Here is a 13942-nt window from a genome sequence, read left to right as displayed (position 1 = left end):
TCTGACCATCGAAGTCCCTGCGCCACTATCCTGTTTCGCCCTGGACATTTTCTATCATCAACTTGTTTGCAATAAAGAGAAAAGAGTTAACTTGCATTTGCTTCCGTGTTTCTATCATGACATATGTTCAGTAGGTCAATAGGGAACCTCTGTATAGCTGATCTATCATCAGAAAGAGTCTATAACTTTATATAGTTTGAAAGATTTTGAAGACACTTTGACCAGAAAAAAGTTAAGGTCAGATATGGACATCTATATGGCTGACGTAATATCAGAAAGACTCGTTTATAATATTAAAAAACATTTTGAGGATTCTTTGGCCAAAAAAATGTTCAATTGATTGTATGGACTTACAGACTGTAAAACTGGCTGATATAACATCACGAGAAGTCTGTATAGTACGAGAAATATGTATAGTAAGGTTAACGTTAGAGGTCTCTGTCAAGAAATATGTTAAGTAAGGTCAAATATGAACTTCTGTATGGCTGATTTAACATCAGAAGGAGTTGATAAGTTTATTATAGTAATAATAACACAGTTTATAAATTAAAAGCTTGACTAAAAAGATGTGTCTTAAGAAGTCTCTTAAAACAATCCACAGAAGCAGCGTCCCTGATAGACGCAGGTAATGTATTCCATAACTTTGGCGCATTACAGGAAAAGGCCCTTCCCCCCATAGTTTTTAATTTACAACGAGGCTGAAACAGAGAGAGAGAGCCAGCAGAGCGGAGAGAGCGAGCAGGAATGGATGGAGTAACCAAATCACAGATGTAATCTGGAGCCAGCCCATGTACTGCTTTATAAGTTAAAATCAGAACTTTAAAATCAGTACGTGACTGAACTGGAAGCCAATGCAGTTGCTTGAGCACAGGTGTAATGTGATGGCGTGATGATGTGTGAGTCAAAACACGTGTGGCAGAGTTCTGTATATATTGCAACCTCTTAATAGAGTTTGCTGGTAAACCCGCAAAGAGAGAGTTGCAATAATCAAGCCTTGACGTGATGAAGGCATGGATAAGCCTCTCCGCATCAGGCCTAGAGAGAACCGGTCTAATGCGCGCAATGTTCCTCAGATGGAAAAAAACAACCTTTGTTATGTTTTTAAAATGAGAATTAAAAGTTAGCTGGGCATCAAAAATAACACCCAAGTTACGAACCTGGCCAGAAGGGGACAATTGGGTGTTGTCTACTGAGATTCTAAAATCCTTACATTTACTGACATTCAAAGAGTGCCAATTAATAAGACTTCAGTTTTGGAGCAGTTTAGATTTAGAAATTTGAGTTTCATCCACCCTTTAATTTTCAGCCAACAGTCAGACAGGTTTGAAGAGGAAAAATTAAGATCAGGCTGAGAGCTGATATAAATCTGGGTGTCGTCTGCGTAGCAGTGATAGCTCAGGCCATATTTCTGAATGATCTGCCCGAGAGGCAACATATAAACACTAAATAAAGTAGGACCCAAGACTGACCCCTGAGGGACACCCTGACACAGAGAAACAGTCTGAGATATGTTTAAACCCAGGTAGACAAATTGTGAACGACGAATAGTAGAACACATTTTGAGGATTCTTTGGCCAGAAATATGTTCAGTAGGTCAATAGGGAACCTCTGTATAGCTGATCTATCATCAGAAAGAGTCTATAACTTTACACAGTTTAAAAACTTTTGAGGACCCTTTGATCAGAAAAAAGTTCAAAAGGTCAGATATGGATATCTGGCTTATTATGCATTACAAGGAGTCTATGAGTATGTATAGAAAGTCCAAGATCGAGAACTCTTTGGCCATGAATTAAATATTTCAATATTCTCCTTGGGTCAAATATGGGCTTCTGTAAGGCTGACATCAGAAGGAGTCGATAAGTTTATAATAGTAAAAAATATTTTGAGGATTCTTTGGCCGAAAATCTGTTCAATTGGTCAAATATGGACTACAGTCTGGCTGATATAACATCAGAAGGACGTTTATGTACGTTTATGCATCAGAATACGTTTATGATGACAACATCTTTTAGTTGGTCAAATTTTGTTTTCAGTCAGTCAAATATGAACTAGTCTTCCTGATTTAACATTACGAGAATTCAGTTGTGTATAGCAAGATAATGTTCAAGAACTCTTTGGCCAGAAATATAATTCAGTAGGTCAAAAGGGGACCTCTGTATAGCTGATTTATCATCAGAACGATTCTATAACTTTATGTAGTTTGAAAAATTGTGAGGACACTTTGATCAGAAATAAGTTCAAAAGGTATATATGGTATATCATATATGGATATCTATATGTATAGAAAGTCCAAAATCCCTTTGGCCAGAAATATGTTCCTTGGGTCAAATATGGACTTCTCTATGGCTGACTTAACATCAGGAGTCGACGAGTATGTATAGAAAGTTAAAATCAGTTGACTGAATGTATAAGTAATTTAATGTGCATTGAAGGAAAATCATTGCACAAGCTGTTGCTTTACATTGGTACAATTAAGTAACTCATTCCTTTGTGCAACGATGAGATAACATGTTTGCTGTTACATTGCATTGCACACAAGATCAAACATTTTGCATTGAATAATAACATATAAGCTGTGGAACTGTTTCAGTGCGCTGCCTACAAGACCTTACTCATTCCGATGTGCTTTGAAGAAAAAATATTTTTGCAGTTGTATCCAGAATAAAATCTAAATTATTCCTCTATGCAATGAAAACACATAACATATGTTCTTTCGCATTAGACTCCATACTACAACAAACGTATTAATTTTTGCATGAAAGGGAAATTATTGCACTAGCTGTTGCATTACAATGCATAGAATAACTACCTCATACGCAACGAAAAGATAACATAAGTGTTGTATTGCATTGCACACAGAATTAGCGTTGAAGAATAACATACAAGCAAAGCATATGTTACATTTCAATGCATGCCAGAACTAACTCATTCCTTTATGCATTAAATATAACATGATTGCTGGTTTATTGTTGCACACATCTAACGATGTTCAGAGAAAAAAAAAAACATACAATCTAAGCATCTAAGCGCTTGTTGCATTTCAATGCATTCCAGAACCGACTCATTTCGTTGTAAAACGCAGAGATAATATAAGTGCTGTTGCACTGCATTGCACACAGGAGCGAACGATGTACATGAGCAATACTATATAAGCAATGCGCTTGTTGCACGGCAATGCATACATATGCATAAGTAACTCGAACTAACTCAATCCCATGTTCATTAAAGAGATAACATGTTATATGGATAACAAGCTATGAGTGCATTGAATACACACATTTGTACCTGAACTACCTCATTCCGATGTGCATTGAAGAGATACTATTTTGTAAATGCATTCGAATACACAAAATATATCATTATTTCATCTATGCAATGAAACATATAACATATGTGCTTTCGCACTGCACTGCATACTACAACAAACTTATTCATTTGTGCATTTAATGGAAATTATTGCATTAGCTATTGCATTTACAATGCATAGAATAACCTCGTGTGCAAAGAAGAGATAAATGTGTTGCATTTGCATTTAAGAAAAACGTTTAAGCTATGCACGTTGCATTTCAATGCAAGCCAGAAATAACTCATTGCTTTGTGCGTTAAGGAAACGTTGTGCATCATTAAAGAATAACATATTGGCTATGAACTTCTTGCATTGTATTGCATTGCGCACCAGAACTAACTCCTTCCCATGTTCATTAAAGAGATAACATATGTGTTGTTGCATTGCATTGCACATTGCACGTTAGATACGTTGTGCATTGAAGAAGAATATATAGGCTATGAACTTCTTGCATTGCATTGCACACCAGAACTAACTCATTCCCATGTTCATTAAAGAGATAACATATGTGTTGCTGCATTGCACAAACGATCTAACGTTGTGCACTGAAGAATATCATAGGCTATGCACCTCTTGCATTGCATTGCAAACCAGAACTAATTCATTCCCATGTTCATTAAAGAGATAACATAACATATGTGTTGCTGCATTGCATTGCACAAACGATCTAACGTTGTGCATTGAAGAATGACATAGGCTCATAGACACTTCTTGCATTGCATTGCACACCAGAACTAACTCAATCCCATGTTCATTAAACAGATTACGTGTGTTGTTGCATTGCATTGCACAAACGATCTAACGTTGTGCACTGAAGAATAACATGGACTTCTTGCATTGCACTGCATTGCACACGAGAACTAACTCCTTCCCATATTCATTAAAGAGATAACATATGTGTTGTTGCATTGCACACACGATCTAACGTTGTGCATTGAAGAATAATATATAGGCTATGAACTTCTTGCATTGCATTGCACACCAGAACTAACTTTGTGCATTGAAGAATAACATATAAGCTATGAGTACATTTCAAACATACAGTAACTATCTCATTCCGATGTGCATTGAAGAGATACCATTTTTGGAGTTACATTCCACTGCATAAAAGATCTGACTGATATTATGGGGTTCCATTTGTGCCAAAAATGAGTCGACTGCTTTGTGCTTTGTACTACACATTTGTCCTTGTCAGCAGTCATTGTCTAGTTGTTCGAAAAAATTGGTATATGTTGATGTGTGTGTTCTCTGTTTATGTCGATTTGTTCTGTCGTCCTTACTGTATTGATCCTCTTTTTTCAGAAAAATTAGTAGGCTATATGTTGATGTGTATGTTCTTTGTTTATGTCGATTTGATCTATTGTCTTGTCTTCTTGTTCTGTCTTCCGTACTTGAACTGTAGTCCTAGCCTACTGTCGTCCTGTTCAGTAATCTTAACTGTCGTCCTGTTCAGTCATATTAACTGTCGTCCTGTTCTGTCGTCTTAACTGTCGTCCTGTTCAGTAATCTTAACTGTCGTCCTGTTCAGTCATATTAACTGTCGTCCTGTTCAGTCATATTAACTGTCGTCCTGTTCTGTCGTCTTAACTGTCGTCCTGTTCTGTCGTCTTAACTGTCGTCCTGTTCTGTCGTCTTAACTGTCGTCCTGTTCTGTCGTCTTAACTGTCGTCCTGTTCTGTCGTCTTAACTGTCGTCCTGTTCTGTCGTCTTTACTGTCGTCCTGTTCTGTCGTCTTAACTGCCGTCCTGTTCAGTCATCTTAACTGTCCTCCTGTTCTGTCGTCTTGTTCTGTCGTCCTGTTCTGTAGTCTTAACTGTCGTCTTGTTCTGTCGTCTTAACTGTCGTCCTGTTCAGTCATCTTAACTGTCGTCTTAACTGTCGTCTTGTTCTGTCGTCCTGTTCAGTCATCTTAACTGTCGTCTTGTTCTGTCGTCCTGTTCTGTCGTCTTAACTGTCGTCCTGTTCAGTCATATTAACTGTCGTCCTGTTCTGTTGTCTTAACTGTCGTCCTGTTCTGTCGTCTTAACTGTCGTCCTGTTCAGTTATCTTAACTGTCCTCCTGTTCTGTCGTCTTGTTCTGTCGTCCTGTTCTGTAGTCTTAACTGTCGTCTTGTTCTTATGAGGCGCCACGTAGGATTTAAATCAAACTTCGCTTATCAATACATACATAACACACGTGCATATACACCTATAAATTACTCGCATATACATGTATACTATTGGATGTTCAAAATACATATATGAAATACACGTGCACACTAATATGAAATCCCTACCAATACATATTATGTTAGTAATAAATGCATATACACTTCTGAATAACTTGCATATACATATAAACTTGACGTACGCATACACCTATAAATACTCGCACATACATATAAACTTCCATGCATATACACCTATAAACACTCGCATATACATATAAACTTCCATGCATATACACCTATAAACACTCGCATATACATATAAACTTCCATGCATATACACCTATAAACAATCGCATATACATATAAACTTCCATGCATATACACCTATAAACACTCGCATATATAAACTCGATGCACGCATACACATCCATAAAACACTCGCGCATATATAAAATAAAACGTGGATGCATGCTTTGTGTATAATTCCTATAATTCGCATATACATATTATATATGTATATGCGAGTGATTTCATATGTGGATGTGCGTGAACTTTTCAGTGTAAAAGGAAGGCATTTGTGCGTAACGGAATTAACCTGCCTTTTTGATAGTTTGTTTTCCAATTTGAAATGAAATAAGCATTAACGAGAAACGGCCCCTTTATTAGTTTTTTTCGTTAATAAAAAAAAAGCCTAAGCCTCTTACGTTGTTGATTTATATTTCAAACAAGAATTCGACATTTGCTCGCAATGTTTTTCTTACAAAAAACCTCATCATTTTGCACGACAATTGTCTATTACAGTATACAACACAGATAGAAGGGTGCCAATAAATCTGTGGTGATATAGGCTACAACACGCTTTAAGAAAAGTTTATTTCCATCACACTGTAAAGTGTTTTTAGATATTAGCCTACATATAGATTACATATACCAAAGATTTTACATATAAACTGGGTCAGCATACTGTTAACAGTTAGTACCATGGGAAGTAGGGGTGCTGATGTGACCCCTGGAGTGGAGCCCATGAAGAAATATGGTTGGGGATAAAAGTTCACACAAACAAAACCAAAAAACTGTGGTGTTTAGCCTATAGGCATACACATTACGTGTGTTTGTTTCAGGGTTCTCAAGTCTCACGCATTGGCCGTGAGACACACGCAATTCAACCAGTTCACACGCTCACACGCCACACCGTGTATTTCTCACGCTGAAAAGGCAATGCCAACCAAGTTGTCCTACAAGCTTTATATATAACGTTGTATACGAGGCGCGGGCACACAAAGTGAAGTTTCCTGCCGCCAGCACGTATCTCGGCTAGATTGCGTTCGTTACTAGGCATATTTTGCGCGAACACACGGAGGATGACGGAACATTCTCGGCCACTGTACGTTCGTTACTAGGTAACCAACAACATCGCGAGAACACACGTCGTGATGGAGAAGGTAAGTTGGAAGAAAGCTCGTCTAACATTTTAAGGCTAGAACATTTAATATATAGCCCATCGTATACATTATTATTGATGCAGTCAAAAACAACTACTTTGCAACCAGGCCAGAAGCTTTGGCTCAGTTTGGCTAGCTTACGTTATCTGAAACTAAGGGAATGTTAGTGGGTATGGGAAGGAATGAAAATGTATTTCTTCATTTTATTTTAAATACATTTAAATTTATTTATTTTATTTAAAATTATATACTGTATTAATAGTATTTCTAGTTACATTAAGGCTACATTAAAGCAGAGTGCTCTGGGTAATATACACTCTCAGAAAAAAAGGTACAAAAGCTGTCACTGGGACAGTACCCTTCAAAAAGGTTCTAAAATGTACCATTTAGGTACTAATATGTACACTTTTGGAACTAATATGTACACTTTTGGTACCAATATGTACCTTTGAGGGACTAATATGCACTCTTTAGGTACAAAAGTGTACCTTTTGAAAAGGTACTGCCACAGTGACAGCTGTGGCAGGATATATATATCCTGTCAAAACATACATTAATCATTGCAATTGCATTTGTATTTTTCAAACGCTTACAACACAAAACACATTTCATAAGCTGTAGTGTGTACTCTTGTGTACACACACACACACACACACACACACACACACACACACCTTAATAATACTCTAATATGTCATTTGTTCACAATGTCCCACCATACAATAAATCATTATACCGTTTCGACTAGACACATTCAAAATGCAAAAATATTTGTTTTTCCAAACTGTTTGGAGCAATTTGTTATATTTTTTGTAATTTTTGTAAAACTTATTTGTAATTTTGAAATATAACATTAAAGAGTATATTTGATGTGATGAATTGCTCTGTCATTTATTAGATTTACCAATTGTTATAATTTCAATTTGTGCTGGTTAATTATGAACAATGGATAAAATTGGGGGGCGGGGCTCCATTAGGCTCCTCCCCCAACCACATGTGATCTCACGCCAAGCTTTTGATAAAACTTGAGAACCCTGTTGTTTTTATTTATGCAGTATTATAAAATACCCATATTATAACAAATAAATAAAATATATTTGGAAATTGCCCTTTAAAATGATTACGACTTTATTTGATTAAAAACAGCAAAAACAATAAAACAAAGACAAAGTCACTTAGATTAAACACTTTTTTATTGATTTTTTTGTTAACAGAAGTTATATCTAGCACCTTTAATTGCCTTCGCTATGTCCTGTCAATCATCTGTCTCATTCTCGCAGGTCGCGGATATGATTACAGTTTCAGTAAAAATTTATTTCACCATCATCGGAAGGCCTACCCACCCTCAGCCGATTGGCATTACAGTATTTGCAATCACCATCCCGTGTCAAAACGGAGCGTCTAAAAGAAAAGTTCTGACTGCTGACTGAACATTGGTCAGTGAGCCTCTCCCGCTCGGCGCTGTCAAGCGCAGCTTCACCACACAGATTTAACTCCGAACAGCTAAATAAAACAGGCTGGTTGCAGACTAATAATTAATATCTCTGATGTAAAGATTTCTGTGAAACGCGTAAAGTTGCACAGAAGAAAGCCCAATAGGACCTGCCCTGTACAGTTTAAGAATCTGTAGCCATAGTAGAGGACTATTATTTTGTAGAACAGACCCGAGCGACAACTGATGACGTCACATGCTCAGACTTGCTTGACCAATCGGCGGAAGGGGGCGTGTCAGGCCGCCCACATGTGGAAAACGAATTTTGAAGTAATTTATTCGTTTTTTCCCTGTGAACTAAAAAACGAAAAATCAAGCCGAAATCTCGTTTTTTTTTTTTTTTTTTTTTTAAACGAAAAAACGAATAAAGTGGCCGTTTTCTCGTTTATGCTTATTTCATTTCAAATTGGAAAACAAACTATCAAAATGACACAAATGACTTTTACACTGAAATGCCTTCCGGTTACACTGAAATGCCTTCCTTTTACACTGAAATGCCTTCTGGTTACACTGAAAAGCCTTCCGTTTGCACTGAAAAGTTCACGCACACCCACATATGAAATCACTCGCATATACATACACAACTAAAGCACACATCCACGTTTTATTTTGTATGTATGCGCGAGTGTTTTATGGATGTGTATGCGCGCATCGAGTTTATATGTATGTGCGAGTGTTTATAGGTGTATATGCATGGAAGTTTATATGTATGTGCGAGTGTTTATAGGTGTGTCTGCGTGCAGCGAGTGTATATGTATGTGCGAGTGTTTATAGGTGTATATGCATGGAAGTTTATACGCATTTAGAATGGGTTCTATAGTTATGTGCGTTTGAATATACGCAGGTTTGGAATTCCCTACAAGCCAAGCCTAAACAAAGTACTTGTCTTTCCTTATAAATTTTGATAAAGAATTTTATTTTATTTTGTTGCTTTGGGGTAGGAACGCGAAACGAATTTTCCCGACAACGCCTTATCTGTATAGTGGTAGTGGGATCCTCCATAGGGAGAGACTAGTTGGCACTTCAGCACTGCGTTGTCATCGGTCCAGGCGAAGGTCCTTCGTCAGATCTGGATACGGCCTGGATCCGGCAGGCTGCAGGAAAACCTCGGGATAAACACAGACACTAAAATTAGCGTAGATGCCATTCTTCTCATGATGTAACGAGTACATCAGGATTTTTTGGGTCAAAGGGTCCTCAAAAGTTTTTAAACTATATAAAGTTATAGACTTATAAATCAGCTATTCAGAGGTCCCCTTTTGACCTACTGAACATATTTCTGGCCAAATAGTCTTAAAAGATGAACACTATACATTCAGATTGATATCTTCGGATGTTATATCATCCTGACAAAAGTCCATATTTGACATATTGAATTTTTTTCTGGCCAAGGAGTACTCGAAACTTGACCTTTCCATATATACTCGTTGACTCTTTCTGATGTTACGTCTGCCATACAGATTGACCCAAGGAACATATTTCTGGCCAAAGAGTCCTCGATCTTGGGCTTTCTATAAATACTCATAGACTCCTTCTGATGCTTCATAAGCCATATATAGATGTCCATTTCTGACCTTTTGAACTTATTTCTGGTCAAAGTATCCACAAACTTTTTCAAACTATGTAAAGTTATAGACTCCTTCTGATGATAAATCAGCTATACAGAGGTTCCCTTTTGACCTACTGAACATATTTCTGGCCAAAGAGTTCTTGAACATTATCTTGCTATACTACAGACTGACTTCTTGTGATGTTATATTAACCAGCCAGTAGTCAATTTTCACCCACTGAACATATTTCTGGCCAGAGTCCGTGAACATTAACTCACCATACATATAGACTGACTTCTCGTAATGTTAAATCAGGCAGACCATAGTCCATATTTGACTGATTGAAAAAAAAAATGACCAAAGAGTTCTCAAAAGGATTTTGACTATTATAAACATATAGACTCCTTCTGATGTTAAATAAGCCATACAGAAGTCTAGGGGTGTAAATCGGACAGTTCATCACGATACGATACGATATCGATTCTCTCAGCCAGCGATACGATATTTTCCGATACTTCAAAAAATTCCACGATACGATTCGATTCGATTCGATTCAGGGCTATATCGATCGATTAATCGATATTTAGATATTATGTTCACACAACCAGTTACGTTTTTATTAACTCACAAATGCAATCAAAATATATAACATGAACGTTTAATTAAACTCTTTGAAAATTGCACACCCTCTCCCAATTGGGACATTTATAACAGAAGTGGTCATTTGCAAGTAATCCGTTCTAGTTCATTTTCATAAATCATGTTTTTATTATTATTGTGCATCCAAGTAATATCAATCAAACTGCAGCTGGGTTGTTTTGATTAATAATAATAACTTAAAAAATACAGGGAAAATACAAAATTAAAGTTAATTGAAAGTATGCTTTAATATGTTAAAAAAAATTTTTTTTTTTTTTTTTTAGCAGAGCAGATACATTCACATTTCATCTTTCTGAATCAAACAAAACCAAGTAATTGCTATGATAAATAATACAACACTCGGTTAATCTTCATAACGTTAATCTCCTCAGCTGACATATAGACGCCTAACAAACTTTGTTGTTGTGATAACGTACACGCAGTACAGAGAGCTTTTCCCTCACCACTAAACGAGCTGCTTTAGTAAGGTTCCGTGAAAATGTTTCAGGTTTTATTTTCCTTTTACGCCCTGAAGAAGATATCACGAGTTCATTGAAATTATCCATCCTCGATCACTTTTAGTCAGCTTTGACCCAGCGCGTCTTTTCAAAGTGACATCTGACCTGAATACTGCGCGCTGAGTCGCTAAAACGGACTTATCGTGTTGTGTTCACCAACAAGGGTGCGAGTGCTTGTCTGTTTCTGCTGTAAAACATGAACTCGCGATGCCTTGACAGCGGACAATACCGACTTTTGTAAAAATAAACTTGTTTAGGGATTAGTCAGTCTTGTCAGGCGTCTTTTTCAGATGAGGAAATTAACGTTACACACCGGCAGGCGGTTGGTGAGTAAACGAAAATGTGCGCTTTGGCGGAAGGATGTTACGTGAGAATGTGGAGAGTGTAAAAATAAAGTTGTATATCGATATTTTAAGTGTGGAATCGATGCATCGTATCGTTAGACGTTATATCGATGCATCGATCCATATCGATGTATCGTTACACCCCTACAGAAGTCCCTATTTGACCTTTTAAACCTATTTCTGGACAGAGACCTTGAACTTTAACCATACTATACAAATTTCTCATACTATACAGACTTCTCGTGATGTTATATCAGCCAGACTGTAGTAATATTTGACCACATGAACATATTTTTGGCCAAAGAATCCTCAACATGATTTTTACTATTATAAACTTATTGACTCTTTCTGATGTCAAATCAGCCTTACAGTAGTCCATATTTGACCCAAGGAATATATTTATGGCCAAAGAGTCCTCGATCTTGGACTTTCTATACATACTCAAAGACTCCTTCTAATGCTACATAAGCCAAATAGATATCCATATCTGACCTTTTGAACTTATTTCTGATCAAAGGGTCCTCAAAAGTTTTTAAACTATATAAAGTTATAGACTCTTTCTGATGATAAATCAGCTATTCAGAGGTCCCCTTTTGACCTACTGAACATATTTCTGGCCAAATAGTCCTAAAAGGTTGTAGCAACAATGACATCTGCTTTTCACCTTAAGTGAATCATGTGATGTCGAACACATCGTCTTTGTCCTTAGGACAACAGCGCTGGTTAATAATTCCCCACGCGGCAATTTACCAGTGCCCGTGTGGCTGGTACCCCCATGACCTTCCCCCCGACTTTACAACCTCGTGACATTCCACACACACACACACACACACACACACACACACACTCGTGGACTTTCAACCAGAAACCCACCACGAGATGCAACTGAGGCACATTGCCATATATGGACTTCCACATAGTAAAATTTCATTTTACCATTCATTACAAATTTATAATAGAGGTGTGGTTTGCTAGAGTAAAATCTTTAATTCTGAAGGTTCATTGAAAGAAAATCACTCCATAGTGTCTTGTAACTCGACCTGGTCATAAACTTTTATGGCTCCAAAGCTGCAGCTCATCCAGTTCCTCTGCAAGCCCACATTCCATACACTTCCACACAGGCGATCCAAGAACCATGTTTTTGATATGTATGTTTATGTGTGTATGATTTCCATGGCAGATTGAGATTTTCTATGTTCTATCATAGAAATCAATTGACTCTTAAAATGCTCAGAATCCTACATTAGAAATGCATACCTGTATTCCCATATTCCGTACACCATGTCTGGTATCATTCTAATCGTAGTGATCTCACGGAAATACATATATATATATAGCAAGTAGGCTATATTGATTCCTATAAAAGCTGTTCCAGGGGTCTCGTGAACTTAGGTTTCTGTATGTAATAATTACTAGCTTTTCCCTTCTCTCTATTTCTTTCTTTCTTTCATGTATTCTGACCACGTTATTGTTTTATGTTCTTGTTCGGTTAAATGTTTGTTTGTGTTTATTGTTTGCATTTTTACGTACGTTTATATTCGTAGCCCATATAATCTCTAGTCTTACATTTATTAAAATTCATTAATACTTTTCACTGTCTCTGTGTTTGAAAACCCACTTTATAAGTCAATGAAACTAAAAGATCCAATTATAAGCTACAAAGCTCGATATATATAGACTACATTGAGTAGTTCTTAATTCATAAACCCAGAAAGTTTGATGTTCGTGGCCAGAAGATCAAACTTTCTTGGAGTTTGTAAATACCCCTTCTTAACTGTGATGATCTTACATTTATTCGCTGGACGAATAACTGATGATCAGACCAGTTACAGAACAAGGTCATCTCGATAATTATAAAATAAATGTACATGCGACTTATGAATTATGACCATGAGTTATGATTATTAATATTTCCAAAATTCCCTATATGCTTGAGCTAATTCGCATTTACCCCAGAGTCGTTTATGCTACAAGGTTAACACTATATGTTGAAGAGGAAAGGATACTGCTAGGCTCTAGTTCTACTTGTTAGCAGTATACACCCCTGGGTGTCGGTCAGGACACAAAGAATGAGGAGACTGGTGCTTCTTTCCAAAGTGTATTGAATATTAGTTTTATGGTCATGTACTAATACTTTTAACACTAAAACGCCAACGAACATCCAAATAACAGGCAGGAATAAACTTCTAGGTGAGCAGCTGCCGTTCTCTCAGGAATTTATCTTGACGTAGCAGACAGCAAACAATAACCATAATGCCTCCTACTGGAAGCATCGGGTATCGCACTCTAAAATAACTATCAAAATAAAAGTCCCACAATAGAAGTCATCTTTCTCCAGGAGCCTTTTATACAGCCGCCCCCAAAGATGCTAGGCAACTTTGCTCCTACTAAAAGGCGACTTAATTTAAGGCGAGTCTGCAGAACTGTTTCAGTCATCTGGCAGAGCTGGGAGGATCACCAG

This window comes from Squalius cephalus (genome assembly GCF_949319135.1).
Source record: "Squalius cephalus genome assembly, chromosome: 10".
NCBI classification, from domain to species: domain Eukaryota; kingdom Metazoa; phylum Chordata; class Actinopteri; order Cypriniformes; family Leuciscidae; genus Squalius; species Squalius cephalus.
The sequence above is the reverse complement of the archived record's forward strand: the minus strand, read 5'-3'. Positions refer to the sequence as shown.